This window comes from Urocitellus parryii, chromosome 3, assembly GCF_045843805.1.
Source record: "Urocitellus parryii isolate mUroPar1 chromosome 3, mUroPar1.hap1, whole genome shotgun sequence".
Lineage (NCBI taxonomy): Eukaryota > Metazoa > Chordata > Mammalia > Rodentia > Sciuridae > Urocitellus > Urocitellus parryii.
Window position 1 is genome coordinate 125,268,062 of NC_135533.1, and position 13,866 is coordinate 125,281,927.

Here is a 13,866-nt window from a genome sequence, read left to right on the forward strand (position 1 = left end):
ATATGGTTTTAGTAGTGCCTGGTACATAATAACTGCTCAACAAATACTAGTCTATTGAAATCATGAGTTAGTTGATAGCTGGGTTAGGAAGAAGCCATAGATACTCCACAATAGCTCCCAAAGCCCTATATACATTGCTCTGTACAGAGAAAGCCATCTCCTATCTACCTACCTACCTACCTTACTGTGAAATCACCTCTATTCACTGAAGTCCTAAGACAAGTGTGCGTCTGGTAAACCCCATGAACAGGGACCATCAGATCATCAGATGCCGTGTACTCCTCAATGGCCCAGTTCCATACAAGCTTGCTCACCTGCAGCGGCTCAGCCACACCTTCAGCCTTCTCACACTGCGAAGGCATTCTATTCAGACCTGCTTCCTGAATTTTACATTTTCTCCTTCTGATTTTACTACATTAAGGTCAACAGCCCAAACTGTTAAGTCTTTTTTTCCAAATTGTGGATTCTTAAAAATGTCTTTCTCTGTCACCCCAAAGGATTACAATCCTGGGCCACACAAAAGATGCGCTTTTCCCATTACTGCCATTGACATGGGCATTGTTGACGCTTCCTCCCTGAATAATGTGCAAATCTCCACTCTGTGCAGCCTCTCCTTATGCATGCTGCTCAGGGACATTAAGCCTCTAGAACCCTCCCTGGGAGCGGAACAGTCGCTGCACTTTTGAAGAGCAGATCTTCTGAAGAAAACTGATGAGCACCACAGAGTCCTGGAGGAGCCCAGGATGGGTCAGAGAGGTCAAAGAAAAACAGGATCCCACCCAATGCTCAGGTCATCACGGTATACTGTGCCACCAATGTGGACATTTCAGTGTTGACAAGGCAGCTCCTTAATTAGATCCTCTCCATTGACACTGGCCCCTGGGTCTGCAATCCGGGGTCCTTCAGCAGTGTGTTCACATGCTCAGAACCTGATGGTCTGCAGACCCTGGAGTTTTCCTCTGAGCACCAGGCTGACTGCTGAGAAGAAAACCCCATTTTTATGCAGCGCACAGGGGAGGAGGCAAGAGCTGTTGTCTTCTAAAGTGAGGCATCTTCCAGGCTCCACAGGAGATGGTGAAGCACACTTGGACCTCAGCTCTTCAGGTTCCTGTCTGTGGATGTGAACAAATAGTGGATCCAAAGTATTTTTTTTTTAGAAAAGCAAAAGCAAATAAATCAAACAAACCAATAAAAACCCATTTCCATACTGAATATACTTTTTTTTCCCTTCTTGTCCTCATCCCATAATATAGCATAACATCTTGTAGGTAGTGTAAGTGATGTAGAAATGATTTAAAGTATGTGGGAGGATGCTCACGGTTTATGTGCAAACACGACAATGTCTGATATAAGGAAGGGAGAATTTGTAGATTTGGGTGTTTGTGGAGGTCCAGGAAAAAATTCCCTATGGACACCGAGGGAGGACTATTATGAAAACAAGGGGTATTAGAGATAAATAAATAGATAAATAAAGATGTCCTTCAATTTATAATGTGATTACGTCCACAAAATATGGACATAAAAATAACCTAAGTTGAGATGTGCTTGCTACAGCTGACCTAGGGATATCCATAGCTGGTAACACGATGCTCCATGGAGACTGCTGTGGACTCTCATGATTGTGTGGAGCTCTATGCACCTGCCCAGCTCTGAGATACTACTGCCAGCTTGGGAAAGACCACAGTTCACACCCTGAAGTACAGCTCCTATTGAATGCATATTCCTTTTATACCATCATAAAGTAGAAATATTGAACCATCGTAAGTTGGGGACAGCCTGGGTATCAACAATTATAAATAGATACATAACTACACACACATATATACATTTAGATAGATAGATAGATTATATATATATATATATATATATATATATATATATATATATATATATAAAATGAAGAATTTACTCATTTGGTGACTATGGAGAATCTTTAACTGGAGACCTGGGAAGCTGGTGGTGTGAATTCCAGTGCAGGGTAAAGGCCTGAGAAGGAGGAGTGCCAACAGCATCAGCCCAAGTCCAAGGGCAAGAGATGATGTCAGAGCCCAAGCAGTCAGAGAAAGTCAGTGTGAACTCCTTTCACCTTTCTGTTGTAGCCAACCAGGAAGGACTGAGGGTGCTCACCGCATGGGGAGGTCCATCTGCCTTACTTCATGGTTCCAGAGCAGTCCCCAAGACCCGCCTCCTCAGCCACACTCACCTGCCCTTAGATGCCATCCAGTCAGTCCACTCAGACGAGGACGGACTGAGAGGCCACAGTTCTCCAAGACAGATCATTTTGTTACAGAGCAAGGGCCCAACGTGAAGCCACTGCTGCTGAGGTTGTCCTGACCTTAGTTCTGTTGAGCACACTGGGAACGCTTAGCTGTGGCACTCAGAGCTGCGGGCCTGAGTATTAGGTGGGACAGGAAAAGGGACAGTCCCAAGGGAGACAGTGTGTCCTCTTGGAGATGAAAGGGAAACCTCTTCTTCAAGTTTATTGGGGCCCAGGGAAGTTTCTGGAGAGTCCTGCTCAGGTCCACCTCTTGACTTCTGACTGACAACAGGACTGTCTCAGACTTTCAAGTCCCCACTGCACATGGCCATACCCCACAAGGGGGGATTTGACATGCTGAGGACCAGGCAACTGTGGGTCACTGTGACCCACACTGACTGGTTCTAATTATTATATCTGCCTGAATTCTGGAATCTGCTCTAAGTAAAGGTCACAAAATATTCACCCTCTTGGGGCAACTTATGTTCCCTCTTAATGGCAGAGAGGAGCTTTTCAGGCCTCAATTTCTTTTAGGAATTTTTTTTTTTTTGGCACTGGAGACTAAACTTACTGTTCTGAGTAACGAGTCTAAAATTGTTCCACTGAGCCTCATCCCCAACCCTTTTTATTTTTTATACTGAGACAGGGTCTCACTGAAGTCAATTAGGCCTCACTAAGTTGCTGAGGCTGGTTTTGAACTTGTGATCCTCCTTCCTCAGCCACCTGAGTCAATCGGATGAGAGGCACATGCCAAACCTCCCGTCAGTCCTGCTTTCTTCTGCAGATAATATGTTTTTGCTGAGGAATTTAGTGTATCCTACTGACTTAGGATGGGTAGGGCTGTAGGTAAATTGATTTTTTGAAAGGAAGTCTCAGTACAGTAAACCCAGTGTGGAGAACCTTCTCCTCAACCTCAGGATCCCACTGCTCACTTCTGTTACTCACTAATGTCACTTTTGACACTAACACAGGAGTTTTAGGGGACACCTCAGGCGAGGTAAGTTCCCATGGCGCCAAGAACAACTAGTTAACCACGGGTAGACAGGCCTCTGAGCCTCTGCAGAGGGCCTCGCGCAGTCTGGTTCAGACCTTTTGGAACCTGGCTCCCTTTCGTGCCCTTCCATTTGTGGAAGGCCAGCAGTGATATGGCAACTGCACGAAGACTCCAGGCAGCTGGTGAATTAGTTCACCTTTGTCTCATGACAAAGTTTAGTCACAACAATCAAGAAACATGTCATGCTCAATTGGGGTTTCCAAGTAAAATTATTCTTCAGTTTTGATTGTGAAAGATCATTTTTTTCTGTACCAAGACAACCTATTGTTATGCGCCAGGCTGTACGGGCAATGACCAAACAGTCTCCATCTTACCCATCTTACCCCAAGACTCCACGTCAGGTAAGAAATGCTTCTGTGGGAAGGTCCCACTTCTGTGCCCATTCACAGTGGCTTAGCTCAGCAGGTTTGGCAACATAGAATGACAATTCTTATACAATGTAAAAGTGTTCTCTCTTTGGTTCCCATTTTTTCCTGGACAATGCACTTGTCTAGAGATGGACTGTCCAGACGTTAGTAACCATTCTGTAACTTGTACTTAACTAAGATGTTTTGGCCACTCCCTTTTCTGCTTGTGATTTTAGATCTCATGATGTTTGTTTATGGTTTTGAATCATAGCAACAGCCACTTATGATTAATGTGGGTTTGGACTATAATTGGTGTACTGAAACCCCAGGAGGGGGTCGAAGGGTGGAGACTTGCAGCCTGCCCCTTGGCCCACCAGCTGGTGGATCCAGACCACTGGCTGGTGGATAAAGTTTCCATCTCCTGCTTTAAGATTGACTTGGTGATTTATTGCAATCTTGCCTTAATACTATAGCTTAAGCAGCAGTCACCTTCGTAAGTCATCAGCACTAACGTTAGACTATGGGTAGAAATTAACCCCTCTTAGATCTCTTCTATGGAAGGAGAAACCTTCAAGGCTTTTCTGCCTACCTTGAAGTCCTTGAGACGGAAGCAGACTTCAACTCAACCACTGCGCAGAGCAGCAGAACTGGGTGTATTTTCTTCTAAAGTGAATGACTAGATGGAGCCCAAGGGGATTTTTTAAATGTTGAAGGAGGAGGGCTGTTTCTGAGGACTCCACTCTGCACTGGAAGAGCTCACTTCTGAGTTCTCTGCTACACAAGGAAAAGACCAACCAGTGTGTTAAAAAAATAGGTAGAAACACAAAGTATCACGATTCAAACAGCGTTGAGAGTCTGAAAGAACTGTGGACCGAATGCTAATGAATTCACACACATGAACTGGGTCAGCCAGAATCAAGAAGCACCAGACGCTCTTATGGCAAGACGGAAATGTGTTAATATTCAAATTAATGTCAAATGAGGACATGGATACCATTTCAATAAGCTGTCTATTTTAACATATTAAGAAAGCTAAGGAGTCTGATTCTGATTGTTCCAGGGATTTTGCGATTACAGAATTAAGTTAAAGGTTGTTGTTACGTTAAAAAGTTAAAGAAAACCTACAAGAAAGCAGACGTGCACATCACCTATGGAAACGGCCCAGGGGTCTGAGGGCATGGCTGTGAACACAGGGTGGGCACTCTCCTCATCAGGAGGGCCACACAGGAGGCTCCTGCTGCTCAAGATGAAGGGCCAGGGCCCCCTTTTTAGGCAGGTTGGAGCACCAGCACCCTATCTGGGAGAGTCTCTGCTGTCAATAGTCCCCTCTGGGCAAGGTCACCTGGCCCTAGCTTTTCAGAGGGCTTGCTGAGCCAGCCTAGTTTTGGGAAGGGGCAGAGCCATGAGGTGATGTGCAGACCATGTCCTGGGCCACAGCCTGATCTGAGAGCAGAGCCAACTCCCAAGTGGCCACAATCTTCAGAGAGTCAAGTAGCCTTTCCCTTGAGAGTTGACCCTGTTTGAAACCCCCATGTCCTGAAAAGAACAGAAAGGTGCATGGCAGCAGCCTCTGGGTTGGCAGGGAGAAGGTCATTGATGCAGGGGCCGCATGGGCTGCGCCCCACCTTGCGTTTAAAGATCGTCTGTGTGTGGAGTCCTGAGCTCACAGCACATGGCCAGCAACAGCCCCTGGATGGTGTCCCCCGCCCCTCCCCCCGTGACCTGGGATGGCCACAAGGGGCTGCTCTGTCTGGGTGATCATGGGACCCTCCCGGTTCCCTGCTGTATGTACCCTCACCTTGTCCGCCAAGCCTTGCGATCCTCACATGCGCCCCACTCGCACAATCAGCCTGGGTTTGTTAATTGCTTAACACTTTTCAAAATGGCTCCAGAACATTTGTTTTGGAAATGACCATCTGCTCAGCTAAGCTTACAATAGAGTAGAATGTAGCACTGTTTTTGGCTCAGACTTAAAAGCACAGAGGCACAAACAAACAAAAACAAAATAAAGGAAGGCCAATCACAGAATATAAACATCTCCACCTCAGGATTCCCCATCACATTCCAGCAATCTCCTCTCCCGCTGCCAGACATAGTCCAAACCAGGGAACTGTAGAGAGTTAACGATCTCAGTTTGTCCTTGCCAAATGTCCCCCAAATTTGTAATTCTAAATAGAGCATATTTGTTATCATTTTAAACATTTAAAAATATGGGCCTGCGAGCTTCACCAGAACACACACATGCATTTCTGGTCCCCAGTGACTCCTGGGCCCTGGAATCACATCTGACACTTCAGCAGAAAGTCAGAAGGGAGTTGAAGCATATTGGCCCTGGGGCCTGACTGGCTGGTGGAGTCCAGGCTCAGCCTGTGTGACGGGGACTTGATTGGGTGCATTAAACCAGGAACTGCAGCAGTCTCTTCTTCCTCCCACCAGCACAGCAACATGGAGGAAGGCCAGTGAGGGCCTTGGTTCAGTGTCACAGGGCTGGGACAGCAGCTTGCCACCAGCCTGGGGATGCTCTGTGGTGAGGTGGCAGCAGCCATGGTGCCCAGTGCTTGTGCCTAGTCACAGGAGGAGGAATGGGGGCAAAGGGGTGCAACATTCCCATCCCACTAGTTCCCTCTGCCTGGGATGGCACAACTTCCCCTGGGGTGTTCTCTTCCCACCTCCCACTCTGTCTCTTGCACTTCTCTAGGTCTCATGATGACTCCCAGGTGCAGTGGAGTCTGAGAGGTGAAACCCCTGGGGAGGAGCTTGGCTGGCACAGCTCAGGCACCCTCGGCCAGCATCCACGTGGCCATCCTCTGCAAGTCTAGCCCTGTAAAGTGTGCTTTTTAGGTGCCTGTGTCTAGATTTCCTCATCTTGGAAATGGGGATCACAATAGCGCTCCTCATACAGGGGAGCTCTGGGACCTGAGGGGCGACTTGGTGCCCAGGGTATTCAGCTCGGCTAGTGCATAGGGAACATGCTCAATTTTAACTACTGTCATTATCATAGGCACTCAGAAATATTGTTCCAGACCCAGAGTTCCAAAGGGCTGGGTGCAGCTGTGCCTGCCATTGCCTGTTTCTGTGGGGAAGAGCAAGGACCAGAGCAGCTGGCACACCCCAGCCAGTGCAGCCCCCCATGTGATAGGGTACAAACACCCAACGGTCTTCTCTCCCAGCTCTGTGGAACAGGTAGATGTCCAACACATCTGCGTTGACCCAGGGGCCAAGCATGCCCCCCACACCAGTTTCCAAATCAGTACGAATTCCCCTCGTCCTCCCATCCCAGCCCTAAGGAAAGAAAATGAAGGTGCTGACAGCACAGAGAATGATATTTTCTATAATTCCTACGATGCTTTGTACCCAGAAGAGGTCTGAACAATCCATATGCCCACAGCTTTGCCACTCTGAAGACACCGTGGATCTGCCTCAAGGTCTGTTGGATATATTTAGATTCCTCTCATCATTCTTACAGTGATCCAGAAGAGGTAAATACCATCACTGACTAATTCTACAAACCACTTGTTTGTCATTGAATTTAAAGGTACAATCAATAGCTCCTTGTCAACAGTGAATAGCAATTTTGAAATTAGTGTTTGAAAACAATGACAAGCTACAAGGGAGAGGTACGGGCAGAGGAAGCCCACTTCCCCATGCACTCGGTGGTGCTCACTGAATGCATCTCCTTCCAGGATTCCCCCCTCACCCCCAGGGCACACAGGGAACAAACACAAAAGAAATTTTAAAAATGGCCTAAACCCATCCATTTCCAGTCTCCCCAAGGAAACGTCGGGTGCAATGCGAATGCTGAAGTGGAGAGGAAGCCACGGAGGTGGAGAGGAAGCAGGGAGGTGGGGAAGAGGAGAATGGCATCACTGTGGTACCCACACCTCAGTGGGGCAGTGCACACTTTGTGCACAGGCAACTGAGGTATAGCGATGGGCTCCTGATCTCGGCCCCAGCTGTGCTGTTGGCAGTGACTGTGGAGCTCCTGTCAGGCTGTCCCCTATGTCCTTACCAGCAGGGTGGTGCTCTCCATCAGGTGATATTCTTCTTCCACTGTCAGTGTGTGTAAGCTAGGTGGGACAGCCATTGCCATCGACCACAGGCTGCTGGATCCTAAATCAGGGTTCTATTCTCTTGACCAAGTGGCAGGTTCTGGTGTGATCATGTGTCCCAAGACACACCAGCTATGCTGAATCCCAGAACTTTGGCTGGAACTGTTTGAGAAAAGACATATAAAATTATCTCCCCACTGGGATTTCTAAACTAAGGGCACAGGTTGAGAGGTGTTAGGAACATTTCCAGGCAAAGAACTTCCTGGGAGTGAATTCCAAGCGAGGAAAAGCAGGCTTAAGAGGTGGAGAGAGTCACTCCCTGTGAAGACCTAAGTTGTTGGATCACACTGTACCTGAACCTGCTGCCCCTGGGATGTTAGCTTCAGGAGTTGCTTTGTTTAAATCAGCCTGAAATGAGGTTTCTGTTATTTACAACTTAAAGTACCTTGACTAGTAAGTTCTATGCAAAAGCACTGCACTGAGCTTTATAGAACAGAAAAATACAAATATTAGGTTTTGCCCCCTAGAAGTTTCCAGTCAATAGAGAAAAACTGCATTAATTATCACAAACTCCAAGTTTCAAGTTCATGTTTTTCAGGGCATCTGGTAAAACACTCAGAAAAGAGTTGCCTTACTAGCAGGGGATAATTATCGTTAGATGTAGAGCTGCCTTTGCCTAAAAAATATATAAGACAAGATCCAAAATGGTCAACTTTTCCCCTTGTAACTTAACCTTGTCCCAGAACAAATCATAAGACTATTTATAGGAATCCAAAAGTATCTAACACAAGGTGAATCTACAAGGTTCTACATCCAATTGAAAATTAACAGACATGTGAAAAAGAAAGGAATTACCACCCCCCTAAAGAGGAGAAAACTCAGTCGCTCGAAATCAACTGAGAATGGACACAGATGTAGGCAACAGGACATCATGAAATTATTTAAAATATCTCAAGAGTTAACCAGAAATGTAGAAGAAAAGAAAAGGCCCACATCAAACTTCTAGGAATGAAAACTAAAAAAAAGCATGTGGGATTAGCAGCCGATTAGACAAGATAAAAGAAAATTTGAGTGAACGCAGACATGTCAGTAGAAACTATTCAAACTAGAACAGAAGGGAACCGTGACTTACAGGTGTGGCAAGGTGGAGGAGGAGGAGGAGGAGGAGGAGGAGGAGGAGGAGGAGGAGGAGGAGGAGGGAGCACGAGGGAGCCACAGCCCACTTTGCACACCCCGATGCACATGCAATTTGCAATTGCATGCCTAGAAGAACAGAGGGAGACACAGAGAGAAGGCAAAAACTTGGAAAAGTAAAGCTTAGAGTTCTCTCCTGCTCTAGGCATCCCACTCCCCCAGGCCCTGCTGTTCTCTCAAGGGGGCTGCAACATTAAGGGGTGATTCTGAGCACTTACCCCCAATCAATGACTCCCCTGGAGGAAGCCATGAGAGCATTTCAGAGAACCTCTGCTTAATTTTGCCTGCAACCCCCCCGCTAAAGTGTTCCCTTGTCATCGGGAAGAATTCTCTTATCCAGTCCAGGCTGAATTAAAATTTAATATAACATTGAGTGGCTGCAGAGCTAGCAAGCAAAGCACTGCTGTTTAATTACAACTCAACCCAGATCAACCAGGACAGCTGAGGTAAACACTCTGAGGAAATCTGTAAGATGGTTGGAATCCAAGGCAGCAATGACGACTCTGGAATATGAATTAACCCTCCTGTATGGTTGTCATGAAGCTCTGGTGACCTCACTGACAATGAGATCCTTGGTGAGCAATTCAGACTGGTTCTCAGTAGCAAGAAAAACTAGTGACTTAGGAATGAGGCAAAAGACCTGAGTAGACATATCTCTAAGGAAGACATGGGAAGATGTTCAGTGTCCTGAATGATGAAGAAAATGCACAGCAAAACCAGAAAGGGATATTTTATATATATGAAAATATAAAGGGCTGGGTGCCATCACGCACTCCTGTAATCCCAGCAGCTGGGGAGGCTGAGACAGGGGGATTGAGTTCAAAGACAGCCTCAGCAATGGGAAGGTGCTTAGCAACTCAGTGAGTCCATGTCTCTAAATATAATACAAAATAGAGCTGGAAATGTGGCTCAGTGATTCAGTGCCCCTGAGTTCAATCCCTGGATAACAAAAAAATTAAATAATAAATAAATAAGTAAAAATAAAAATATAAAGGGTATGCTAGACTACGAGGGCACAGGTTGGGACATGCTAGGGGTCTTTGCAGGTTTATATATGGCATTGCAATTTTGTAAAGCTCTGGGGAAAATGGAACCCTTGCACACTGTTGGTAGACTATAGGATGCTGAGCCTCTGCAAAAGACAGCACAGGAACTCTCCCGAAAAATCAAGAGAGCCAGCAAATGAGCCAACAATGTCACTTACAGGTTATTTCTCCAAAAGAACTGAGATGGGGATCCCAAAGAGATGGCTATGCTTCCAGGTTCTTTGCTGTCCACAATAGCCAAAAGAAGGAGACCACCTGGTATCTGCTTCAGATGAAAGATAAAGAAAATGTGGCACACATATACCAGAGAGTACTAGCCAGTCTTTAAAAAGGAAATAACTTGTCCATGCACAACAGGAGGAATAAACCTCAAGGACGTCGTACTATCAGTCTAGTTGAAGATGCACAGATCCTGCACAACTCCACTAATGTGAGCTGAGTAAAACAGCTGTCATAGAAACAGAGGCTGGAATGCTGGCCACCAGGGCCCAAGGGGGAGGAGGGGGCTTCAGAATCAGGTGGTGGAAAGTTTCAGCCAAGCAAGGGAAGAAAGCTCTGGAACCTGTGATAAAATGTGGACATTATAGTCAATGGCACTTAAAATTAGTTAAGAAAGTAGATTTCACAATCAAACAAACAAACAAAAAAACATAACAGATAAAAAATGCAGCAGTCTGACTGTCCACCGCCTGGCTGTGCTGGCTGAAGCCCAGGCAGCCGGGTTGGAGCCGCTGGGCCTCACAGGAGCAGCTGGCCTCAGCCCTGCTCCTGCTCCCACCCCTCCAGGCTGTGCTCATCAGGCCCCATTCTGGGGCCATCTCTCCTTTGCCCCCACAGATGAGAGCTTCCTCAGGGATGTGCCCACGCCAGGGGCCCACACAACAGCTCACTTGGCTGCCTCTGCAGCACTGAGAGCTCCTGTGTGCACAGGAGAGTGTGATTTAATTTTACCTTGCTAAAAGAGGCCTCAATCAGGAGGGTGTGTGAGGTAATTAGCAAGCTCCACACTATCGGGAGCTCCCCTCAGTTGACCTGGGTGGTCTTGCCAAGTGTGGATGTGTTTAGGGGACAAGGAACTGGGACACCAGCAGGGAAAGAGATGTTTGGAGGCCTCCCTGGGTCCTTTGAACTGGGCCTGCAATGATCCACCCCAAGTCCCAGGAACTAGAGCTCACCTCAGCAGGACTTCTTTGGGGTAAAATTTCCATAGAAGTATGAACATAATTAAAACAGGGTTAATTTATTTATGGATCAATATGACAGAAAAAAAGAGATGATGATTTTCTGGTTTTCCCTACCTACTTGTGTGACTACTCGTGTCAGAGAAGGCTGGGGAAGCTCAGCAAGGCTCAGGAAGAGCCTCTGATGGTGTTGTCCTTTCTCTGGCTCCTGCCTCATGCTGCGTCTTGTAAAGGAGGTACCATGAGGTCTTAGGAAGGACTCAAAGATTCATCCACTGATAAACCCAGCCATTCAGCTTAAAAATGACCTAGGTGCTTTGTTCGGTTATTATAACAACTTAGCAAGTAATAACTCTGCATCCGACACGCGTGGAGCATTTCAGGACCCACAAATGAAACTGGTGGCTTCAAAGGTGTTTCCTCCACAATGTGAGACACTCAACTCTCTTGTTCTATCACCATCGTCCACACAGGTGAACTGTCCTCCCCTGCTCATAAAGCAAGGTGAGAAGGACCAGCCCTGACTCTCAGCTTGGCAAGAAAACACAGAACAAATTCCATGGCCCCAGCTTTATTGAGAACAGCTTCAACCTCACCCACCCTTTAATAGACATCACTAGATTGGAGAAACAGTTTGCTTACTTGTTTTATGATGAGTTCCTGCACTGCAGGGTGTCCCCATCCTCTGTGCCTCCTGATACCCAATGGCATTCACGCTCAGGTCACCTGTTTTTACTTTTTAAAGTTTTCATTGACAAATAATAATTGTAGATGTTCGTGGAACAGAATGAAACATGCGGATGTGGGTTGACACTGTGGAGTGATAAACAGAGAAGTAATGCAGCCATCAGCCCACATGCTCATCAGTTTTGGGAAATCATTTAAAATTTACTCTTAGCAATTCCAAAACATGTTCTGATGACACCTCTCAGCACCATATCCAGAGGATTACTAGATGACATTCAATAACAGCAATATTAACTCTGCTGAACTCTAGAAAGAAGGAAAACAAGAATATCTGTGGTTAAATGGCAGCAGGTCAGCAAATTCCATTTGGCAATTTCTTGTCCATTAATTCCGTTTAAAATACATATTACAGGGTTTTACTTTTCTCTAATATGAGAAATTGAAGCTCACAGACATAAACTCTAGATTCTATTTGCAGGGGAGACTCAGAGGCAGCCGGGGCATCTGGGTGCAGCTCACCTGCTGTGAGGCAGGAAGGAAAGGTGCCCAGCCCTGGGGCACTTCACCTGCAGGAGCTGTTTCCTGTGCTGAGGAGACCAAGTGAGGACTCCAGAAGAGAGACCAAGGAATCGTCCTCACTCCTCAGACTGCACGGAACTGGGCTCTATCAGGCACTCACAAGGTCCAATCTACATGTTCATTTGTCACCATAGAAGCTGGAACTAGATTTTGAAGGTCATAAATCCCAAAGACAGCAAGAAAGCAGGGTGTCATTATTTCAGCATAGGGAGACTGTCCACACCCAGATGAACACGACCAGGCCACATAAGCCTGTCTGTCTGAGTCCTTCAGCCTGAAGACTTGCCCACCACTGACCAGCACCCCAGGTTCAGTGTTAAATCCAAAACAATCGATCCCTGGGTTTTTCCCAGCCCTTGGATCGGTTCAAGACTGGCATGAGACACAAGTGACCCCATCAGGATGAGTGTCCCAACCCCTGCCACTCAAATATCCTCTCCTAAGTACAGGCCTCCCAGGGACCCCACCTCCCTGTGTCTCTGATTCTACCATAGAGCCCACGGCTACATTTCACATGTGACAATGCCAAAAAACAGAGCTGCTGAGTCTCTTGCCCTAAGGACATACAGCCAGGGAGTGTCAGGGCTGGAATCACCTGGATCTTCCTCCTGGCTCTGCACCATCAATGACTCTAAGTGTCAAAGGAACTGAACACATCAGCCTCTCGTCCAATTTGCAGGAGGCGCAGGGAAACCTTCAATAAGCACTGGCAGCAGTTCAGCTGCTGCCTAATTTACATGGGCGCTTCATTTAGAAACTCAGTTTCATTTTCAGGCAGGAACACTTTCCTGGATTTGCTGTGGCTTCAAACCAGTCACTTCTATGCACCAGTGGCTATGACTCATTTTGACATAAGTGAGCTGCTGCCCACCTGCCAGGTCCTGTAAGAATCTGCCTCCTTCTCCCAATATAGCACACCTCCCACCTATGGGAGCCATAACAACCCTGGGAGGCAGGCAGGGAAGGGGTACTGTCATTTACCAGATGAAGACACCAAGGTTCAAAGAGGTCCCCTGGCTTAGACAAAGTCGCACAGGGTATTAAGAGTGATCCCTGCAAGTTCTGAGCACCCGAGTCTCCCACTGTCTCTTCCCCGAGCACTCACCCTCTACTGCAATAAAGGACCCGCCTACAAACACACGGGCCTCTGTCCTATCGTTCTTCTTGCCAAACACCCTCTCACTTGCTAATCCTTGGATCTGCTCAGGATGAGCCCACATGTCCTCACCCATCACAGCTGCCATGGTGGGGCACAGCTGGGCAGGACTTCCTTGCACAGCATCTGAAATACCAACTTCAGAGCCTCAAGGAGGTGCCCTGTCCTCCTGCCCCCATGGTCCAGCACCTGAGTTTCTAAGCTGACACCTTCTCTGGGGGTGGGCACACCCAAGGCTCCGGAATGTTTGTGGTCCTGATTATCAGCAGAGACCTGCCTGTGCCCCTGGTCCCAGCCAGGGTGGACAGGAAGTGGA

The 13,866-nt window shown here is 47.0% G+C and overlaps 1 pseudogene; it reads right to left on the minus strand.

Annotated features, from left to right (window-relative positions):
- The window catches only part of LOC144253750 (transmembrane protein 132B pseudogene), a 30,385-nt pseudogene extending 16,747 nt beyond the window's left edge, over positions 1–13,638 (minus strand).
- Positions 13,639–13,866: the final 228 nt, after the last annotated feature.